The sequence below is a fragment of the Oxyura jamaicensis genome, chromosome 3, assembly GCF_011077185.1.
Source record: "Oxyura jamaicensis isolate SHBP4307 breed ruddy duck chromosome 3, BPBGC_Ojam_1.0, whole genome shotgun sequence".
Taxonomy (NCBI): domain Eukaryota; kingdom Metazoa; phylum Chordata; class Aves; order Anseriformes; family Anatidae; genus Oxyura; species Oxyura jamaicensis.
In genome coordinates, this window is record NC_048895.1 from 62,076,186 (window position 1) to 62,082,307 (window position 6,122).

A 6,122-nucleotide genomic window follows, 5' to 3' on the forward strand; every position below is an offset into this window, starting at 1 on the left:
CTAGGGTACATAAGACCTAGGATCAGATAAAATATTTCTAGTGAAGATATGAAAATTAATACTGTTGTACTGTTACATCCCACCTAGGATATCATAGGGAATTATGATCACCCATGTTCAAGAAAAAATGAATTCAGACTTAAACAGAGCAGAATCCTCTGGGGAATGAAGAACTTAACTCAGATATAGATATTAGAAAGCCTTGATTTGTTTAACCTAGTAAAATGAAGACTGAAAAATGTGAGACAGTTTTAAGTATATCAGGGATGTTAATGGATGGAATTGTCACAAAAGGAAATGGGCATAAGCAAGATATAGATGAGTTTAGGCTGGAAAACTGGAAGATCACCGGGGAGCTGATCATGCCCATGTACTCTGCTCTGGTGAGGCTGCACCTCGAGTAATGTGTTCAGTTTTGGGCCCCTCAGTACAAGAAGGGCATTGAGGCATGTCCAGGGAAGGGCTACGAAACTGGTGAAAGACCTGGAACACAAGTCTTATGAAGAGTGGCTGAGGGAACTGGGGTTGCTCTCTACAACTACCTGAAAGAAAGTGGTGGGGAGCTGGAGGTCAGCCTCTTCTTGCAGATAACTAGCGATATGACTAGAGGGAATGGCCTCAAGATGTGCCAGGGGAGGTTTAGGCTAGAAATGAGGAGACATTTCTTCTCAGAAAGAGTAGTCAGGCATTGACACAGGTTGCCCAGGGAGGTGGTGGAGTCACCATCCCTGGGGGTTTAAGGAAAAGTTGGACGTGGCACTTAGGGACAAGGTTTAGTGGGTGACATTAGTAGGGTGAATGCTTTGACCAGGTGATCTTGGAGGTCTTTTCCAACATTAATGACTCTGTGATTCTAAGGCAGTTTCTAATTATTACATGTGGAAACCGTCTTCTACCAGGAGAGCAAGAGGATAAAATGTAATTGATTTGAAGGTAGATCTCTGCAGATTTATGAAAGTAGTTTCATGACAAACTTGCCCGCAAAAGACGGATGAATTTGATGACCTGTGCAGCCCTGTCCTATGTTCCTAAGAGGACTGTAATCAGAGGGTAAAGCAAATGAATATGAAAAATAAATGCAAAGATAGAGAGAAGAAGCACATACAGCACTTAGGATGAGCTGAAATGTGACTCACAACAATAAAATATTTAACCAATTTTAAGGGCAAGGTGAGAGATGGTCAGTGGTTGAGCCCAAAGTTGGGAGGAACCAGAGATAATCCCCATGCCATGGTTCTGCTCATCCAAAACAGGTACTAGGGAAGGGGATGGCAAAAGACAAGTGTCAGGGCTGAAGAACTGAGATACGGGACCAAGAATCAAGATCAAAATAGAGAATCAAATTCAAGATCAAAGGTGACATAAGGAAGAATAAGGAGGAATCCAACACTGATGGAAAAACATTCTCCTGAGACTTCGTTGCTAGGGTCATTGAGTATTGTCAGTTTACAGGCTAATATGGCCGTACTGGGTTTGGCTGGGATGTTAACTTTCCCTGCAGCAGGCCGTACAGTGCTGTGCTCTGCACTTGTAGCTAGAACAGCATTGATATCACACCAGTGTTTTGTCTACTGCTGAGCAATACTGTCACAGCATCAGGACTCCCTCCAACCCCCCCAAGATCCAGCAGACTAGGGGTGGGCAAGAGGTGGGGAGGGGGCATCATCAGGGCAGCTGGCCTAAACCAACCAAGGGGATATTCTATGCCATGTGGTGTCACAGCAATAAAACGGGGAAAAGGAGAAGGAGAGGAGGGCTCTCATTATGAAGACATCTGTCCTCCCAAAAAACAGCTACGCATATTGAGGCCCTACTGCTTGGGGTGTAACCAAACATTGCTCATTGATGGAAAGTAGAAAATATTTCTTCCTCTCTCTCCATGCTTCAGCGCAGCCTTTGATTGTTTTCTTTCCTTCTTCCTTTTCACTTTAATTAAATTATCATTATCTCAACCCTTGAGCCCTTTTTTTATTATTTCCAGCATACTTTATTTCCCCCACTGAGGAGAGAGAGTGACAAAGTGGTTGTGGTGGAGTTCAACTGCCCAGCAAAGTAAAATCACCACATATGCTAGCAGATCCAAAATAGCTGCAGGTCAGGATGTAATCCTGTAAAATCAAAAGGGAGAAAGCAAAAATAATTGAAAGAACAGGGAGAGAATAAGGTAGACCTAGACCTAAGTATTAAAGGGAGGGTAAATATGGTAATTTGACATGAAAGGATATGAAGAGAAGGATGACAGTTGTAGTGACTACATCCACAAGAGACAAGAGTAGAGTTCTTAAGTTTGATGATCTACCAATGGCATCAGAATGGAGCTCATTTGTATTTCAGTTCTGTTGTATTTCAAACCCTCTATTTTGCCTTGCTCACCATCCCTGTAATTACTCAGACTATGAATATAATGTACCTAACCCACCTACTGCTATTATTTTTGATGAAGTTTTACAAAGCTAAATGCTTATCTATTAACACTTTGCAGTTATTGGCATAAGGAACAGACAGGAGTCACGGTCTTGCCTGATACTGGATTCTATGTGCCATTTGTAAGAGCCACTCATTCCTTGTCTTGACTTCTAATAACTTCCTTTCAAGCCATTGCCATTTCTGCCTCTGCCGGTATTTTAAGTGGCATTTGTTTTAATTTTTGTCCTATGAGTAAGAAGCAATTTGGAGAACAATGGCAGTGATCTTAGCTTATGTTTAGCTAGAAATGAGAAGCAGAAAGCAAATAGGGTTGCTCAGCCCATAATTAACTTTTATTGCCTAAGCCTTTATATACTCTCCATAAATAAGATACCTGTTGCAAAGCATTTTGCAGCTCTATTCTCAAAAAATCAGATAGCTACAAAAAATAAAAATAAAAAAGACCAATTTTAATAGCTACTCATTACAAAAAGAAACGCTAGAACTTGCTCTAAAATGACACATAATTTCAGTTTTAGAATGCATTTAAAAATAGTCCCTATCATTCGTTTACTTGGGAGGTTTGTTGCATGTGAGAAACTGCCAAAATTGTTAGAAATGATTAATAAAGAGTTAATATCTACTAATTTTGCCCTGAAGTATAACTTTGCCTCTCATCAACCAGAGATGAGGTTTGTTTGGCTGAATCATCAGTGTGGGTTTTATGTTTTCCTGCCAGTCATTAATGAATTGTAAAAAATAAAAATTAAATAATAATAATAAAACAGAAGATTAAACCAATTCTGCAGAATTATACTGACTTGCCATCCTAAAAAATGAAAATTACTGCAAAACATGCAGACAGAGAGAGAAACAGATGGGTGATATCTGACAAATAAAATTTCCAGATAGTGCCCCATCTGTTTCCTTCTACACATTTCAGCTATAAGCTTTTTAGCATTTTAGGGTTGCTTAGGTGATATTCCTCTTCTCAATGACATCACACTCAAAGACCAGCAAAAGCAAGCTGATACACTAATCTAAGAGCAAGGATCGGTTCACTAGACTATTACCAATTTATATCCTCAGAAATATAGGCATTAAAATTCCCTCTTTTTTAATTGAAAGATTTTATCTACAGGAATTTGTTTGAAAAACACTTTGATTTGCTTTTGAAATTGTTTTCCAGAAATAATAACGCTACTACAATTAGATTTAAAAAAAAAAAAAAATGTACACCAAACATTTCTTCATATAGATAGTAAAACTGATGTATTTATAAGTACATTGGTGGCATTAGATCATTGTCAGGTAAGATGTGAAGAGTTCCTGATGATCTCCTGTAGATTTGAAGGCTGTGTTTCTTTTGCTGCAAAAATCTGAATTTCCAGCTTCTCTGCTTAAGTTTTGTGTGTTCTTCACTTCCTAATATATTGCTAAACAAAGCTTATTTTTTCATCTCCCAGAATCTCAATGACTTCCTTTATGAAAGAAAAATGTGTTATGAATATTGCTGCATTTTACAAAAACAAAGTTCATGAACTAAGCCCTATGTTCATGGAAGGATAACCGTACAGACTATCCAAGAGGCAACACACTCCTCCCAGTGACTTCAAGGAATCAGCACAGATGCTAATCTAGCAAAGCATTTAGACAAATTTCTTTCATCACCTGAGTATTCATGGGGACAACTGAAATGATTATGAAGTATTAAAATCAATTAGAACAATTACATTGTTAAACTTAAAAAATGATTTTATCTTACTGAGCAGGCGGTATTGCAGTTTGATATGGTAAGGAAAAATCTTCAGCATTTTTCTGGATCAAGACTTTTCAACTCTATCATACTGGAGTAAAAATATGGAAATCTATAAACCTATCATAGAATCACAGAATGGCTTGGGTTAAAAGGGACCATCTAGTTCCCACCCCCCTGTCATAAGCAGGTACTCCACCCACTAGATCAGGTTGCTCAGGGCCTCATCTGACCCAGTCTTGAACACCTCCAGAGCTGGGACATCCACAATCTCTCTGAGCAACCTGTTCCAGTGCCTCACCACCATCTGAGTGAACAATTTCCTATAAATCAAACTCTCCCCTCTTTTAGTTTAAAATAATTCCCCCTTGTCCTGTCATTATCTGATTGAACACAGAGTCACTCTCCATCTTCTTTAATAAGTCCCCTTCAAGTACTGGAAGGTTGCAATGAGGTGACTCCAGAGCCTTCTCTTCTTTAGGCTGAACAGCCCCAGCTCTCTCAGCCTTTCTTTGTAGGAGAGGTACTCCAGCCCATGATCATTTTCGTGCCCCTTCTCTGGAACCATTCTAACAGGTCCACATCCTGCTTGTGCTGGGGGCTCCACACCTGGATGCAGTACTACAAGTGGGGCCTAACAAGGGCATAGCAAATGCCTATTACAATTTATAATTCACCATGGTGGGCACCCGTCGCAGCAGCCAGGCTGAGGTGTCAACCCAAACTCAGGGGACATGGCCTCTCTGGGCTCACGTGGGCACCCAGGTGGATCCCCTGAGGGGTGAAGTGGCAGTCCAGACTGGAGGCTGTGGGGAGCTCTGGAATCTGGAGGCCCCCCTGGGTCCTGAGGGAAGAGAGGGCTGTCATGGGTGCAGGTGTGCCCTGCTCAAGGAGCTGCTTGAGCAGATGGCTGGGCTGCGGCGAGAAATCGGCAGCCTGAGGGGCTCCTGGGAGTCTCTGAGGGAGACGGATAGGAGGTGTCAACCTCATACTGAGGCCCAGCAGCCCCCTCCTAAGTCCCTGCAAACCATAGTAGCTGATTCAGTTGCTCACCTGCAGGACAGAGGGCTTGACCACTCACGAGAGGAAAGGGGCTGGACCTTCGTGTCTCTTTGAAGCAGAAGGAGGCATCTGCCTCCAACAGCCATGGTACCACCAACCACCACGGTGTTCCTGGGTAATAGATTCAAGGCTCTTGGGCAGGAAAAGGATGAGGGTCTGGTCAGTAGTTGGAACCCAGGCCCTGAGAAGCATGTCAAGGTCGAGGGAAGTACCAAGCATAGTCCCCCTGTTCCAGGGCTGGATGGGGCACTGCATCCAAACCAGTGCCACAAAAAAAAAAAAAAAAAAAAAAAAAAAAAAAAAGGCAGAGAGTCTTAATGATCAGGGACTCCTTGCTGCCTTGCTGTGAGGCACCAAGGCTCCCATTTTCCGCCCCAATAACCTCTCCAGAGAGGTGTGTTGTCTTCCTGGAGCGCATGTCAGAGATGTTAGGAAGGCTCTACCACATCTCATGAAACCAGAAGACTACTATCTTCTTATCATCATTCAGGCTGGGTCCTGGGAAGCTGCAACAAGGAAAATGAGTAATATTAAAAGGACTTTGCATCTCTGGGAAGGATGTTGAAAGGATCTGGGGTGCAGGTAGTGTTCTCTGTCCTTCCGATGAGTGACCTGGGCCCAGAATGAAGGAGGAGAACAGGACTAAATGACTTGCTGAGGGGGTGCTGTCTAGACCAAGGCTTTGGGTATTTTCATCTTGGGCAGGCCTTTGAGAAGCTGGGTATGTGGGCTGCTGACGAACTCCAAGAAGACTTCTCTTCAAGAAGGCTAGAAGGAGGATCTGGGAAACTAGAAGCCAGTCAGTCTCACCTCTGTCCCTGGAAAGGTGTTGGAACAGGTTGTTCTGCATGACATCTCCAAGCAATTGGAAGAAGAGAAGGTTATGAGGAGCAGTCAG